At 39.5% G+C, this 17,767-nt stretch overlaps 1 protein-coding gene and 1 non-coding gene across 2 annotated transcripts in view; both read right to left on the reverse strand.

Moving 5' to 3' along the window:
- The window catches only part of CELF2 (CUGBP Elav-like family member 2), a 766,349-nt gene that overhangs the window by 662,310 nt on the left and 86,272 nt on the right, over window positions 1-17,767 (reverse strand). The gene's annotated exons all lie outside the window — the stretch shown is intronic.
- On the reverse strand, window positions 10,710-10,813 carry LOC128573182 (U6 spliceosomal RNA). The gene has a single exon (XR_008376351.1). It is a non-coding gene; the product is annotated as a U6 spliceosomal RNA (small nuclear RNA).

A 17,767-nucleotide genomic window follows, 5' to 3' on the forward strand; every position in this document is an offset into this window, starting at 1 on the left:
TTTTCTCTACAATGTATGTAAACAGTCAGGCTAAATTTTTCTTCCCAGTTGCTGCAAATTGGTATTTACCCAGCAACCATTTACCCAGAAAACCATTTTTAACAGTGAATATTCCTGAAACACATTGGGACTTTTCTGCAGGATGACTAAGAGCTTGGAAGGAATCAATTGCATGAAGAATCCCCTAATCAAACACCAAAGAGAGGGACGTCTCTTTATTAAATTATTTAAACCACATTTTTTCTTATAAAGACAAAAGGAGGATGAGCAAAACCACTGTGATTTTCCATATACCACATGGAGTTTACATGACCCAGTGTAAAGAAAGATATAAAGAGGGTGGGAACAGGAGATGGAGAAGCCAGGTTTGATGACAAATGATTGGCTTGGGACAGTCCTGAAACTCTGCGATGTGCTTTTCTTGTTAACAGACTGCAGGGTGTTTTACTGTATCAGGAATTCCCATTTAGGGACTTGTGGCTTGGAAAGGGGACAACAGAGGAGGTTTAGGGATTCTCTAACCAGCCTGCTCCAAAACTTTATATAAATCTATCCCCTGAATTAATACCAGCATATTACTGGCTGAGAATCTCCATTGCTTTCAAGAATCCCCAAAGGGTTCCCAAACCTTAGAGAGGACATGAGTTTACTGTATCAGTGATGCCTCTGGTCCCTTCCTATTATAATTTTCTGTAATTTTTGCTGTGTTCTCACACTTTTGCTTCAGCAGCCCACCCTTCCTCCTAGGTATCTCGAACTTGTTTCTCTTGAAGTTTCCTCCCAAGACTTTAGATCTGTGCTGTCTCCATGTGGCAGCCTCTGGCCACATGGGGCCATTTAAATCTAAATGAATTAAAATTAACTGAACTTAAAATTTTAGTTCCTTAGCCCCATTAAGAACATTTGAAATGCTCAACATGCTCATTTGGCTTGTGGCTACCACCCTGGATGGCACCGACAGGGAACAACATCTCCGTCATCTCAGAAATTTCTTTTTGGAGAGTGTGGCTTTAATGATGTGATTGCAAAACTCACTCCAAGAATATAAATCTTTAGTAAGCTATCCAGGTGATTCTGAAGTAGAGAAGAGCTAAGTCCACGCATGGAAGAGGAGCTAAAGACATCCTGAGTCCTTGTGTCTGCTTGTTTTTAGGGGTACAGTGATGGCCACGTTATGTTACCACCATTGTGCAAATCCCTATCCATCACTGACATCCTAGCTCCCCGTCCTGGGTGAGTAGACAGCCGTGGACTCCTGCTGTCTTGGGGTTGGAAGGGATCTTGGAAGTTATCTAGCTCAAACACTCATTGGCAGCTTGAATCTCCTCTTAACCATGTCCTAGCCTACTGACCAGAGAGTACGTGTATGTACTTGAACAATGATGGGAAAAAGCTCTCAAGGTTGCATGTCTGATCTTATAAAAGCCCCTGTTGGTGACTAGTCTTCCCTTCTAGGGAAACATCTCCCAGCACCTTCCAACTCTTTGGTCCTCCTGGGTGTGTCTTTTCAAAGATCAAGTCTGACTTTTGGTATGTGAGGCTGGTGCCAGTCCCACTCCCTCCTTCAGAGATGTCTTGCCCTGTGAATATATTTTAGAGAAGGTAACGGCTTTGGGCAAAGCAGTTTTAATGAGTTGCCTTGGATGTGATGGGAGGGAAACTGGTCTCTAGTCCTGTCCCAGGAACCAGGTCATAGACTTTACTAGGAGGGATGGGATTGTTTTTCCAGTTAGAGGAAAATGCAGACAGCAACTTTAGCTAAGCCAGAGAGACCCATAGAGTTTTGCCTAAATGTGGTTTTGAGCCTTTGGGGCACTGAGAGGCCACTTAGTTCCTAGTGAAATAGTGTTTTCACCAGCATTATGCGTAAATGGGACACATACTCTTCATCAAGCTTATGAACAATAGAGGTGAGAGCAGAAGAAAACACGAGGTTTAAGTCAAAGCAGCTAGAAAATACCCTGAGGACACACAGCTATCAACAGTTATAAAATTGGGGAGGGACAGATAAATAAACTCCAAGTAGTGATGGAACTCATTTGTCCCCTTGGTTTGGTGATTTCAGAGACACCTACTTGCATATCCATCATAACCCCCCTTCACACAATTGCACCTCCAATGACTTGAAGAGTTTCCATCATTTCTTTTACATACCTTTTCTTTTTTAGGTTAAAATCTATACTATTCTTTAACCTTTCTTTATGCTACATGGCCTTGGAATAATTCATTATCCTCCGAAAACATTCTAGCTTATCTAACTGCTTTTACATTGAGGATCCCAGGACTAAATGTTTTACTCCAGATGTGGTTAGATCACCCCTGAATAGAACAAAACCATCACTTGCGTATTTCTAAAACCCCAGACAGCACTTCTATTATCATAAATCTGAGATTTCACCACTTTTCACTGGAAACAGAGATTGGAAGAATATAGGAGACATCTGTGACTCAGGAACTCCCAATCTCTCCTCTACTTCACCTTATTTTTATCAGATTGTCATGCTTTTAGGGAAAATACCATGAGATAAGCAGCTCCTTGTATCAGCTAGTATAGCTCACAGAGTATGAAGCGTTCTCAGCAACGCTTACTGATTGTTTGAAAATTTAGGACAGCATATGTAAAATGGAAGAAATCACAGACAAATGGGGTGACACAGCTGTTAACTAGGATTGGAAGGGATCAGGAGAGCTGATTGGAAAAATAATCTAGGTCATGAGAAGTTTGTTCATCTATAAAGTGAAAGGCACAGACTAGGTTTCCTGCCTATTCTCAGTTCATACATTTGTATGGAAAAATATGATATCAACAAATTATCTCAGGCATTTACCAAAATATCACCAGTCTTTCCGATATTCTAGTTATCTGGGGATGTTTGAGAGTCTCAGTAAAAATCTACAACCCAAAGCTATCTAACAAGGGGTTTCACCAACACATTTACATCTTGTCAAAATATAACATGAGGGACCTGCTGCAGAAATGATTACATAATCTAGTTGGCTCACAAGTCAATCTATTTGGTTCACAACACACAAGAAAACTGGCTTGAGTGGAAATGAAGTACAATGGGAAATGAGCCTTGGCAGGGTCACGTAGAGTAGCAACACCCACCCAGTTGAGGACATCTTGGTTAGAATACGTGTCCCTTTTATACTTCAGTGAATATATGTGGGTATCTTCGTGATTAACGAATCATGGAATTAGTTATTTTCTTGATTTTTCAAGAGGACTTGGAGGCGGCTTTGTGGAATTAGTCCCTGATTTCGTCTCTGTTTCTAGCTCAACCCTCCTTCTCTCATTGAAGTCTCATGCGACTGTCCCTGGTTGCCTGTCAGTGGGAAGGAGACAGAGTGGCCTTTTTCTCCTCTCATGTCAGTGTGTCAGCTTGGCTGAGTCCTATTGACACAATTTCCACTCCTGCCAAAGTCTCCTCCTCACCTCTCATCTTGACTGTCACCTCCAATTTGCAACAGTTAATCCAAGTTCCAGAGCTCTGGACGTCCGCAGAAGGACAACCATGTGAAAATAAAGTGGATCAAAAACAGCGCTACTGTTAACTTACTTGTCCTAGTTCGCCTCTTGACTCAAATAATTGGCTACTTCTAAAACTGTTAAAAAATATACAAATGATATCAAAATATTTTACTTCAACTAATATCTGGGGAGTAACCGCCAGTGAATTGAATGAACAGGGCCTCACCTTTTGTACAAGTTGTGAATGCTACCCATTTGTTAGCTTGTAAACAACACATATCTTTCATAACAATTATTATGTGCAAATACTGACACTTTATCTTGTCAGGAGATTCGAAATATGGTGCAATTCACCAACATTTAAAACAGAAATATGAAAACCCCTTATCTCTGACGTACAGGCAAGAATGACCACATGATGGTTTAGAGGGCCAAGATAGAGTTATATATGATCAGGGAAGTGTAATTATAATCCAAATAAATCCATTTCTCCAAAATTGTAACTTTTCATGAACAAGATAGATAAATTTATAAATGGAAATCATTGCCTCCCACTCCCTCTGTATTTTCAGATAATTCTACTGGTTTCTCTGGATTTATACAGTCACTATGAGATCAACTCACCTGTTGACTCAATCATACAGTAAATATTTATTGATCCAATGTAATACAGTTAAGCCATTTTCATTGCCTTTTCTCCAATTCTCAGGGAACAGAGCTGCCAAGAGGAGAAACCTTGAAGCGAAAGTATAATCGACATTCTATTTTCTCTAATATTTTATAATCTGTGCCATGTATTAATTAAAATCATAATTAAAGAATTGCCAGGAACTTTAAAAACTGTATAGGTTTCAATCACTTTGTTTCAAATATGAAGAAACTGAGGTGTAGAAAAGCTCAAGGGCTTGTCAAAGGTCACACAGTTAGTTGGTAACAGCGTCAGAAGGTCTAGCCTGGTGGGCATCTTGGTAAACCATATTACCAGTTAAGCGTGTGAAAAACAGATTGTTTTTACATGGGAACATGTTATGAGCTCTAAAGATTATGAAAAGAATTCTCTGTAGTCATTCCTGCAGGAATCCATGGAAGAAATAGAACCTGAAGTTTTCTTGTCAATGGACATTTCTCGATACAAGCATGGTTGAGAGATTAATAGCAAAATGAAATAAACTAACCCTTGCAAAATGTAGCAGCCAGTGAGTCTGGGAGAAGGAGAGACATCCCCTGCCTCAGTTTCTCCTTTCTTCTTCATCACATTGCCTCCACTATGATCAAAGAGAGAGTATCAGTTTCTCAAATGGTTTCACCTTACCTCCTCAATTCTCTCCTTTTAAAGTTCACATGAAAATATATTTTGTGATGCTTTATTTTAATGGAAAAACTGTCGAAATACATTTTCCTTGTGTGGCAACTATTACTGCTGTGTATGAGTTTGGCATCTTTCTTGTTGTGTTCTTGAATTCTCACACGTCAGTCCAGATCTGACGTTGTTATCTGTTTCTGTAACTGAAATCTTCCCCCACCCCATCAACATTCAATTTATAAACTATTCCATCAACACCACATTGTATTTGGAGGATATGTGGGCCAATAACAAATTCAACTCCATGAAAAATGCATCTTAGTGACCTAACACCCTAAACTAAGCCTCAAGGATCTACCCAGACTCAGCCAAAATAAGGCCTCTAGCTCCGATTTGCCACATGGAGCAGGGCAGTGAAGAGCCTTGAAAAATGGCAAGATAGCTCATCAGCTCATATGCATACCTTTCTTTCTCAGTGACAATCACACATTTTAAGTCTTCTTAAACCCAAGACCAAGATCCCCTGAAGCATTTTGTTGGGATTTGCATTTTTCTAAGTTTCCATTTGGAAATTTCAAGAAATCAGACCTTGGAAAAACCTTTCACAGTGCTTATTTGTTCCTTGATACATTTCTCTTCATTTATTAAACCAAAACATATGTCGTACTATATAGAGAGAACTATCAGGCTTTTGAGTTTCCCAAGTGGGAAATACATCCCTGTGGTCTTAGACCTAGAGATGATAACATAGCCAAAGAGCCACAGCATGCACAAGATAAACAGCTAGTGTCTACACCAGCTAAGATTCCCATTAAAAATCTAAAACAAACACACACACACCTTAATTCCTTCTGGAATCATTGGTGTAGAATAATTGGTCTAAGACATTGGTCTTAGCTTTTATAAGAAGAATTCATATCAAGGCTTGAATTCCTAAAGGGTATTTAGGCCCACAGAGGAAATAAATGCATGCAAGAAACACAAGCAAATAAGTCATCCTACTGAAAATTATAAACATAGTAAAACCAGAATACCCTGACAAAAGCTTCTTTGGGCAGGCTAATTCCATTCTGCGGTTGGAGTGTAACTGCACGACCTCTGCCCCCTTTGGAAATCAATATTCTAATTGAAATAGTCTTGCAGGACAGATCCTGAGTATTCACTTATATTAGATTATTTCTATGGTGTGTGATAACTGAGGACCTCATGAAAGCTGATGAAAAGATTTGATGAGAACTACTGAACCCACATTCTACAATAAGAACTTGCAGGTTTTCATGCTTACTGGAAACAACTAAGGAGGTGATCAAGCAATTTCTCAACCTCAAGTTCCACTCCACTAAGGAACAAATAACTGCTAGCCCTGAAGGCCGGGTCAGTAGCTGCTGTCCAGTCTGAACATCTGGCCTGTGTCCTGCGGTAGTCTCAGCACTTACTTTGGGCTATAGACAGTTTGTGTCTTGCTTCAGAGCCTCTATGTTAGTTTTTGCTTATGCGCTTGCTCAGAATGAAGTGTTCCACCTCTGAGTTTCTCTGAGGTGGCAGAGACTTCTGTCATCTCAGCTGTGACAGCACTCTCCTTCTGTGTTAATGAGAGAGCTGTAAAGTCTGCTGGGCATAGAACAGTCTTCCTGTTTGGTTTCTAAAGTGGAATTGGATCTCACGATTACATACGCCTCAATAGCACCCTATTACAGTACAGCACAATTAAACATCCCACTGGCAGGAGTAGGTCTGGGGCTGGTTTATTTACTCAAGGTAGGTTATTCAGGACCACATACCACACACGGTACAAGTACATTGGTGAGTCAGTGAAGCATGACACACAGGTCAGGGCAGATAGAATTGGGTGAGGCCGAGAAAGCATCATGAAGCAGATGAATTTTATGCTAAGTTTTATAGTTTGGGGGGCAGATGGTTAATGGGTATTGGAAATAAGGGGAATAACATGGCTAAAGGTACAATGGTGACAATGAACATCCCAGAAAAATCAAGGCAATTGTACAAGAGTAGAATATTATTGCACCACTATCAAGGTTTCATGGAAAGTGAAAGTAGGCTCATGGAGTAACCACATAATCCCATTCACTGAGGGAAGAACCACTGGGATAAACACTTCATGTGCATTAGCTCATTGCATTTTCACAAATCTTTGGAAAAGTCTGTTATTATTTACATTGTACAGATGACGGACTGAGGTCTAGGGAGTTTAAACAATTTGTTTAAGTTTATACTCTCACGAGTAGCAAACCCAGGATAAAAACCCAAAATGTTTGACTGCACAGAGACCAACCAAGTGCTAGGTTTGAAGATTCACTCCCTCCTGTACCTCTTACTGGGAGGACTCTGTACTTTCAGTAGCAAATTAGGAAGATCAGAAGCCATTTCTGGGGCCCATTTCTTATTTCATGAATGCATCAAATGTTAAAGCATGTGCTGGAAAGCTAGCACATATGGTCATCATACTTTTATTTCGCTTAAAAAGCACCCAAAACTATAGCACAAGTATATGGGGAAAAGGACAAGGGAGGAGAAGGGAGGGGGGAGGTTAGGGTGGAGGGAGGGCAATGGGTGGGGCCACACCTATGCTGCATCTTAGAATGGGTACAGGTGAAACTTACTAAAGGCAGAATACAAATGTCTACATAGAATAACTAAGAAAATGTCATAAATGCTACGTTGAACAGTTTGATGAAAATATTTCAGATTGCATATGAAACCAGCACATTGAACCCCTTGATTGCACTAATGTACACAGCTATGATTTAACAATAAAATAAAAAAAACCAAAAAACAAAAACACCCAAATTAATTCAGTCAACGTCTTCTTCCATAGTAATTATGACTTTACATAAGGGGCAATGGGCAGCCAAATTGCAGTTGGCTCTACTCAGCCCTCTGACTCTTCCAAGTCCTCTAACTTTTCATTCACCTGAGTGCCCCATGGTTAGTCTCCAACTCCCTGCAAGGCAGGGCCCTTGGAGTTCTGACCATGTGAGATGCAGAAAAATGCTGAAGCCAAAGGCCCCGCCAGATGACTGAAACACTGCCCTTTGCAGTTTTTGTAAAGAATGTCAAATTCAAAAACGTTTTATGTTAGTCCATGAAACTGATAAAATGTCTACTTTGATTTGATTTAAAATCAACTTTGATAAGATTTAGTCCTCCAAATCCAAAGATAATACCTGTTCATGATTCAGGACCTTGCCAGGGGTCAAGCATTCCTCTGAAATGATCTTGAAAAATGTATTGAGTTGTTGAATTTTACCTAGAGGTTTCAACATTCTCTGCACAAACCAAAAGCAAAACATTTTTTCATTTTTTCCCTTCATGTGTTAGTAACTTAAGTGAATATCTAGTCCCTTATAAGGCTTACACATTTTATTGTCTATTCTGTACTTAACTGGTTTTAATTGGATGTGTTGACCTAAAAATTTAAACACATGACCTTAGTAGCCAGAGGAAAGCAAGGCTTTCAATTCTTGTAGCAGACCGTGCCTATTTGATGTGAGGTCAGAGAGAGAAACCACACGGGGTGAGATTATTCCTTTTACACGGTGGTGGAATGGATTCTGCATTGGAAAAAAGAAGTCCCGACATATTGCATAAAACATAGCAACAGAAAAAAACCATGTCTGAATCAGGTATTTTGCAAATGAAATTTTCTTTGTATTTCCTTGAGAATGAATCTCCAACATGGAGCAAATTGGGTCAGTACTTTATACGAGACACCAATTAACCAAGGTGAACAAATCTGTTAATAAAACAAAGATGTTTGATTTAAGTACAACTGTGGGTTAGCTAAGGTTCCTTCCATGATTTGGACTGTATTCTGCATTTTTAAAAATAAATTCTATATTAACCAGTGTGATGAAAATGTGTCAAACTGTTTATAAAACCAATGTCTGGTGCCCCATGATCACATTAATGTACACAGCTATGATTTAATATTAAAAAAATAAATTCTCATTTACTCAGTATCTAATGCTGTCAAGAATGGGTTAATGAGTAACATATACACTGGACTTTTTTAAAACATGTTTGGTTGCTATTATTAGGAGCAACTGGTTCCGTGAAACACTATGGGCCTAGGATGATGATCAATGGTGCGTCTATTTATTCTTCCATTGTGAAGGCTATTGTTTTTTTTTTTTTTTTCCTGTAAGTTATTAGGTATTCTTAGCATTTTAAGTAAGAACAACTAAATAAAAAGTCATTTACTTGAGATAAAACATTAATATACATGTGGCTAGCTACTAATTTGGGGGCTGTTTGTACATTTTGTTCTTTACAAAAACACTTGGTATGAGCTAAAACAGCTGTCTTTCCTATCTGCCACTAATTTCATGAGAAATACTGCAATTTCCCCATTAAATGGAAATCTTGTTAGATCCTTTTGAGTTTCTGATTTATTGCCTTTTGGAAGCTCACAGCTAATAATTAGTAATAAACCATACTAGCTTTCTTAGTCAGTGTTTAATTCTTTACTCTTTTCCTTAACCTTTGGGAAAGAGCTTTATCTCCACATGCCCAGTGCCACGCTACACCAGTAACGGTCTCATGTCTCTGGGGTCTCCCTCACACTCTCCTCCTACCCTGTCTTCAGTAGGTCCCAGAGAGCTGCCTTCATTATCTCATTTGTCTGCTCAAAACCTTTCCATTGTTGGCGATTGGCCCAGAGTGCCTGTGGGATAACATCCTTGGTATGCAAAATTCTGCACCATTTAATCTTTATTTCCCATATAAACTCCCTTTATTGAAGTGGGGTGATCTATTATATATATCTTCTGTATTTAAAATTCAAGCCATTTTTAACTTTCCAATTTTTCTTGAAAATATAGCTTTGTCTTCTATCAATGTTCCAGGTGAATTTTTCCAGGCTTTCAATTCACTAATTCTCTCCTTAGCTATGCTAATCTTGTGTTGTGGCATCTACGGATACAAATATATATATTTTTTAAATTTAAATAACTGTTTTTAATTCATAGATTTCTAAGTACATCTCTCACGTCCACCTATTTTTAGCCAGATTTTCTTCACATTTTGTTAATCTTTGAAATTGATGTTATTCTTTTATTTCTCTCTTTGAACATCCTAAATGCTTACATAAGGTTCATTTCACCTGGAGCAAATTGGTGTTCTGCTTACAGATTTAGTCACTAACATTCTAAGAAATTAAGGACACTAGTTTTATAAATTGGGATTCTGTCTTGTTTAAATTTCAGACTAATGAGAGTACAATTAGGTGACAATATTTGCATTTGTAAGGTAGAGTCCAAGTCGTAGTTGTGCCCTCACATCCAGGATGCTAGGTTCATTCTGAGTTGAGGTTTTCTATTTTCTCTTTCACTTTCACATCACTAGTACCAACATAGCACTTGACTATCTTCATGAACAGTTTAGAGCCCAGTCTTACAGTGTTCACCAGGCCAGTCACTGATCCAGGAGGCAATGGGACTGGGTTTCTGGCCCTGGGGCTTCACTGCTGTTATACCCTCACTACCCACAACAGACCTGTGTCTCTATAGCACACACACCCAGGTCTCAGTGGGCGACTGCTACACGCTGAGATAGCTCAGTGCTGATTTCTCACCCAGGAGCTGAGAAGCCACAAACTCTTTGCAGACATGATTTAGATACTGCCAAAAAGGTACATGCTAGTTAAAACAAGTGAAGTGTTGGCCTAGCCACCACCTTCCTGAAACTTTGGTCTCTGCTGGACAGTAGGTCATGGACTTCCCGAAGCATTTTCTGGTGGACCTTTTTCTTCTGTCCAGAGTTTGACACAGCATAGCTCCTGAAGCCACTGACAACCTAATGTAGCTCCCTAATGTCTGACTCATGGTGCTCTGGAGGTCATTACAAAGAGTCCAGCCTAGAACCCTCTTCTTCAATCCTTCCAATGGTTTTGTCAGCACCCAATTCTTTTTTTTTTTTAATATGGAACACTTCATGAATGCATGTCATCCTTGCACAGGGGCCATGCTATCTTCTCCGTATAGTTCCAGTTTTAGTATATGTGCTGCTGAAGTGAGCACAGCACCAAATTCTTTGCATTCAATTCCTTTATGCTTGAAATCTCTAGAGTGCTTTTTGTTATTTATTTCAAAGTACTACAGAGATACAAATATTTGTGGGTACAAGGATCACTTTAATAACACTTGAGTCATGGTTAAGTGTGCCTGACACTGAGTTTTCCCCCATTCTCTCCTCCTGCCTCCTCCCTGCTTGATTTGTTAAGTTTTATTCCCTCTAAGCTGTGTGCTCTTCAGTTAGTTCCAATTCAATAGTGTGAGTACATGTGGTGTTTGTTCTTTCATTCAAGAGTGCTTTTTGTTCCTTCGGCTGAACCTGGCTGATACACATACCCTAACCCCAGCTTCAGGAGGGAGCTTGGGAATGAAACGTATTTTATCCCTTTCTCTGAGGAAACCAAATTCCCAGACAACAATGCCTGATTCTAGACCAGTCATCAGCAGCCCCCCTAGCTTCCAGTGCCCTAGATTTTTTGCTATTTCAAGTACACAGCAGTGATTATCTTCTTTCTGAGCTAAATCCAAGGTTTTTTCCTTTTATCTTTCACTGCTACAGGTTGGATGAGAAAGAATGGTGCCAAAGTATAAATGTATTACATGTATAGTAACCAGTAATCTTGTCTTTAAGTTTATTTCATATTTGTGGCCACAGGCTCTCACAGTTAACTCAGACCATCTCTTTCCATTTCACCACACTTCCCTAGTAAATTAATTTTTCAATTCTCTAAATCAAGGCCTTCAAAACCTCTCTTCTCTTTTCAAATACTCCCAACCCTCCTCCCCCTAACATTCTCATTTGTCACTAAGAAAAGCCATCAAAATAGAACTTCTTTCTTTCCTATTACCAAATATGCACACCTACCCACCTCTGTACAGGTCTCCGGCTTCCCCCCTGTGGCATCTAAGGAGGAACCTTGCTGTATTTGAAGACACCCTCCCTAGATCTGCACTAGATTTAATTCCACCTTGCTCCCTCACAGCTGTGGGTCAACAAACCCTTTTTGTTAAGGTCTAGGTAGTAACCATTTTGGGCTCTTTGTCACAGCTGTCCAAGTCTGCAGCTGTAGGGGGAAAGCCTCCACAGACAGGCAGGTGTGCCTGTGTCCCAGGAGAACTTCATTTACAAAACAGACGCCCTCAATTGCTGACCCCTGATTTTAAAAACTTTATCAGTTGTACTTTATCTCCTGACTCATCTTTCCCTTTCTCTTTACTCATCTGCTTTGCAAACAATCTTAAGCAAATATCAAGGACCTTTGTTGAACTGTGTCTTCCTGTAGCTACCATCCCATTTCTTTCCTTCACTTCATAATAAATGTTTTCAAATGCTTTCATTCTCTTTACTCCTCTGTTCATTCTTTAATCCAATGAAAAGGGCTCTATTAAAGTAGCCTTTCTGGGGTGGGTGGGATGGGAACAAGAAGATGGATTAGAAGCTCACACATGCCACTCTTTAGGAGAGGCCTGAAAGTAGATGCCCAGCTATGGACAGGTCCTCTTGAGGGGGCTCTGTAAACCATCAGAGATACAGTGGGAGACAACCAGAGTGAAGGGGAGGGAGATGGGGAGATCCACTCACCCAGATTGGAAAGTACCTGGGAGAGGCCCTTATACATGGGAGAAGTCAGAGGAGAGAACCCCAGAGCTCCAAGCTCTGCACATGAACACTGTGATATGAGCTGTGTGCCCCACCCGCCTCCACTGCAGGCCTCTGGACTGATCAGGGAACTGTTGGGAGACTGTGCAGTGGCACTAGGCTGGAGAGAGGGCTCAGTAGGAACCCAGTGGCTTCCATTCCAGAGTGTACAACTGATGCTACTCTGAGCTCTCAGAATGCAAGGATTGCTACAAGTGTCTCCACATAGCCCCTGCTGGGCCAGGGAGGGAGTGGGGGGAGAATAGAGGCTCTTGTGGACCCCATGACTGGGACCTGAGTGCTGGCCTCACCACCAGAGAATTCAGTTAGAGCAGGTGCTGATGTCACTTGAGAAGTCCCACAGCCTTGCTGGGGCCTGTGTGGGGAAAGAGGCCCAGCTGCCTGGTCAATCACACCCGTGCAGCCCCACAGATGTCCCCCTTTCCCCACAGTCCTATGTGGTGCCACAACTGTGGTCTAGTGCTCCACAACAGCCTGATAGCCACAAGCTGTCCCCTGAAATGTGCCACATTACATCAGGACCTGGGTGGAGGGAACACCCACTGCACTCCTGGTCATTGACTACATGGCTTTGTCTAGTACTGATGCCAGTGCCACAGGGAAACCAGGTGGAGCAAGCTCCTGAAACACCCACCTTCATGGAGAAGGATTTACCCAGTCCCCCGTCTGAGCTTCCAACAGTGGCCTGTGATCCAACCCATTGCTCCACATGAGGATCCATCCCCTAGTACTTGCTTGACCTGTACTGACCACAGGGCAGCAGGACGGTGCAGAAGAGCAGCATTGCAAGGTCTCAGTGCATCTGCCCCTCTCCTCCTGGATGAATCTTTCACAACAGGACACAAACGTGCCAGATAGAGGACCTCTCCTTCTTCTTGCTACATAGGAGAGTTCTCTATGAAGGAGGACAGACGCACTGTAAGCCTATCTGCTCAGAGCTGAGAGAATAGTTTTCAGATGAGAAGAAACAAGGAGGTGGCACCTGTGGCTCAAAGGAGTAGAGCGCCGGCCCCATATGCTGGAGGTGGCAGATTCAAACATAGCCCCGGCCAAAAACTGCAAAAAAAAAAAAAAAAAAGAGAGAGAGAGAGAGAGAAGAAACAAGGAAAAGAATACTGTATTTCTTTTGCTTTCTTTCTTTCTTTTTGAGACAGAGTCTCATTTTGTCACCCTCAGGAGAGTTTCATTTCATTACAGTTCAAAGCAACCTCAAACTCTTGGACTTAAGAAATCCTCTTGCCTCAGCCTCCAGAGTAGCTGGGACTACAGGTGTCCACCACAATGCCTGGCTATTTTTAAAGATGGGGTCTAGCTCTTGCTCAGGCTGATCTTGAACTCATGAGTTTAAGTCATCCACCCACCTTGTCCTCCCAGGGTGCTATGATTATAGGTATGAGCCACCGCGCCTGGCCCAAAAGAACACTGTCAACATGAAAAAACTAATTCAACACCCTCAAAGGATCGCAATCACAGTAATGAACCCCAACCAAAAGGAAATTGTCAAAATGTCAGAAATGAAATTCAGAATATGGGTGGCAAATAAAAGAAATAGGATTGAAGAGAAAGTTTAAAACCAATCCAAGAAACCAAAAAACATTTCAGAACATGAATGAAAAAAAAATGAAAAAGTCACAAGAGACAGACAATATAAGAAAAGATACAAGAAAACTGAAAGAAATCAGAGTCATTTAGGGAATTTCAAAGTACAGGGCTAGACCAAACAAAAGAATAATCTTAGAGCTTGAATACAAAGTTTCCAACTAACCCAGCCAAACAAAAATGCATAAACATAAATAAGATGACTGATGACCAACCATCCACAGAAATAGGGCACTATGGAAAATGAGCCAATATACAAATTATAGTTATTCTTGAAGCAGAAGAAACCTATCTGAGGAAATTATTAAGGAAAACTTCCCTGGTGTCACCAGAAATTCAGATATCCAAATATAAGATGGTCATTCACTGTGAAGATACACAGCAAACAGGATATCTCCAAGGCACATAGTCGTCCACCTGGCCACAGTCAAAATGGAGAAAATGCTACAAGCTTCAACATGAAATCAACAACTAATCTACATAGGAAAATCTACCAGGCTAACAGCAGACTTCCTAGCCAAGAACTTAAAAACTAGGCAGTATTGTGGCCCTATTTTTAATCATCTTAAAAATGACAACTGCCAGTCAAAATTTTTATATGTTATAAAACTAAGTTTCATAAATGGTGGAGAAAGGATTTTCCAGACAAACAAGCACTAAGGGAGTTTATCACTATTAGACTTGCCCTAGAGAAAATGTTCAAAAACATACTGTACCACAGATATCCATCAGTTAAATTATCCAAAAGTTAAAACTGATAGCGCTTATAAAATAGTAAAGAGGGAAAACAATGTAATAAGTTATCATGCAGTATGTTGAACAGAATGAATTCCTACATGCTAATACTAATACTGAATGTGAAGGGTGTTAATGCTCCACTTAAAACATACACTGGCTGAATGTATTAAAAAAAAAAATCACAATCCAAATATATTATTTCTCCAAGAAACCCATTCAACTCTCAAGGACTCCACAGACTCAAGGTAAAAGGATAGAAAAAAATATTCTGCATAAATGAAACCAAAAGCAAGCTGGTATAGCCATTCTCATCATACACAATTGACTTAAACAATGGTAAAAAATACAAAGTTTGCCATTATGTAATGCTAATGAGCACAATTTAGCAAAAAGAAGTAACCATCATAAACATATACGCATATAACACAGTAGGTGCCCGATTCTTAAAATAAATTATACTAGGTCTCTGCAAAGAAATAAATAGTAGCATCGTAATCATCACTAACTTCAATACCCTACTGACAAAACTGGACAGATCATTAAAGCATAAAGTCAACAAAGAATCAGTGGACTTAAATAGGACTATAGAATAAATGGACTTAACAGACATTTATAGAAAACTCTACCCATAAACTATACAATATACATTCTTCTCATCAGCACATGGGACATTCTCCACCATTACCCATATCTCAGGCTACAAGTGTCATCAAATCCAGAAACACTGAAATCATATCATGTACCTTCTCAGACCACAGTGGAATAAAACTAGAAATGAATTCTAAGAGAAACTCTCAAATCTCCACAAAGTCATGGAAATTAAACAACTTGCTGGCAAATGATCCTTGGGTCAATGATGAAATTAAGGTAGAAATCAAATGATTCTTTGAACTCAATAACAGAAAGGACACAAGCTTTCAAAATCTATGGGATACAGAGAAAGCACTGTTAGGTGGAAAGTTCATAGCCTTATATGCTTACATCAAAAAGACAGAAAGATAAAAAATTAACACCTACTGTCACAGAAAAAGAACAAACCAAATTCAAAGCTAGCCAATGAAAAGAACTATCATAGCTCAGAGCAGAACTAAAAGAAATGGAAACCAGTAAAACAATACAAAGGATCAATGAAACAAAAAGTTAGTTCTTTGAAAAGTTAAATAAAACTGATAGGCAACTAGCCAGGTTAACCAAAAATAGGAGAAAAAGGACTCAATTAACCTCAATCAGAAATGAAAAAGAATACATTATAACTGATACCACAGAAATACGAAATATCATCTATGAATACTACAGAAAACATCAGCACACACAAACTAGAAAATCTGGAGTATATAGATACATTCCTGGAAAGAACCAACCTCCCAAGAATCGATCAGGAAAAAATAGGAATCCTGAACAGACAAGTAACAAGCAGTGAGACGGAGGCAGTAATAAAAAATCTGCTAACAAAAAGTAGCCTTGGATCAGATTCACAGGAAAATTTCACCAGACCTACAAAGAAGAACTGGGACCTATCTTTCAAAAATTATTCCATAATATCAACAAGGATGGAATCATTACTAACTCATTCCACAAAGCCAGTATTACCCTGATACCAAAGTGAGAAAAGGACACAACCCCAGACTACAGACCAAAACCTCTCGTGAACATTGATGCAAAATCCTCAAAAAGATGCTAAAGAAATTCAATAGCACATCAAAAAATAGAAGAAAATATATATATATATCACCATTATCAAAGGGATTTCATTTCAAGGAAGCAAGGATGGTTCAATATACTTAAATCAATACATGTGATACACCACATAAATAGAAGCAAAAACAAAAGACATATGATCATCTGAACAGATGCAGAAAAACCATTAGATAAAATCCAGCACACTTTTGTGATTAAAAACCCTCAACAAATAGGCATAGAAGGAATATAACTCAAAATTATAAAAGCCATATATGACAAACCCACAGGCAACATCATACTGAATGGGGAAAAGTTGAAAGCATTCCCCCTAAGAATGGAAAGAAGCAAAGGTTCCCCCATCACCACTTCTACTAAACATAGTACTGGAGGTCCTAGCCAGAGTAAGCAGGCAAAAGGAAGGGCATCTGAGTTCTGAAAGAGGAGGTCAAACTATCCCTGTTTGCCTATGATGTGATTTTATATCTAGAAAACCCTAAAGACTTCACAAAGATTCCTAGAATTGATACATAAATTCAGCCAAGTCACAGGTTACAAAATTAACATACACAGATCAGTAGCATGTCTAAATACTAATAACAGTAAAGCTGAGAGCCAAATCAAGGACTCAGTTTCACTTACAATAGAAAGAAGGAAAATAAAATGCCCACAAATATACTTAACCAAGGAGATAAATCATGTTTACAAGGAGAACTATTAAACATTGATGAGAGAAATAATAGGTAATAATAAATGGAAAAATAGTCCATGCTCATGGGCTGGTAGAATCAACATTATTTAATATGCCCATACAGTTCAAGGTGATTTACAGATTCCATGAAAATCCCATCTAAATACCAAGATTTTATTTCACAGATGGAGGAAAAAATGTTAAGCTTCATTTGGATCCCCCCCCACCCCCACAAGGAGCCTAAATAGCCAAAGCAATCTTAAGCAAAAAGAACAGATCTAGTGGCATCAGATTATATTTGATTTCAGATTATACTAAAAGGCTATAGTAACCAAAACAGTATGGCACTGGTGCCAAAGTGGAAATACAGAACAATAGGATAGAATAGAGAATCCAGAAATAAAACCATACAGCTAGGACCAACTGATCTTTGACAAAGCAGACAAAAACATACACTGGGGAAGGAAATCCTATTCAATAAATGGTGCTGTGAAAACTGGACAGCCACATGCAGAACGAAAAGGATCTGTGTCTCTCGCCATATGTAAAAATGTATTCAAGATAAATTAAAGATTTACATATTAGGCATAAAGTG

The sequence above is a fragment of the Nycticebus coucang genome, chromosome 20 (assembly GCF_027406575.1).
Source record: "Nycticebus coucang isolate mNycCou1 chromosome 20, mNycCou1.pri, whole genome shotgun sequence".
Taxonomy (NCBI): domain Eukaryota; kingdom Metazoa; phylum Chordata; class Mammalia; order Primates; family Lorisidae; genus Nycticebus; species Nycticebus coucang.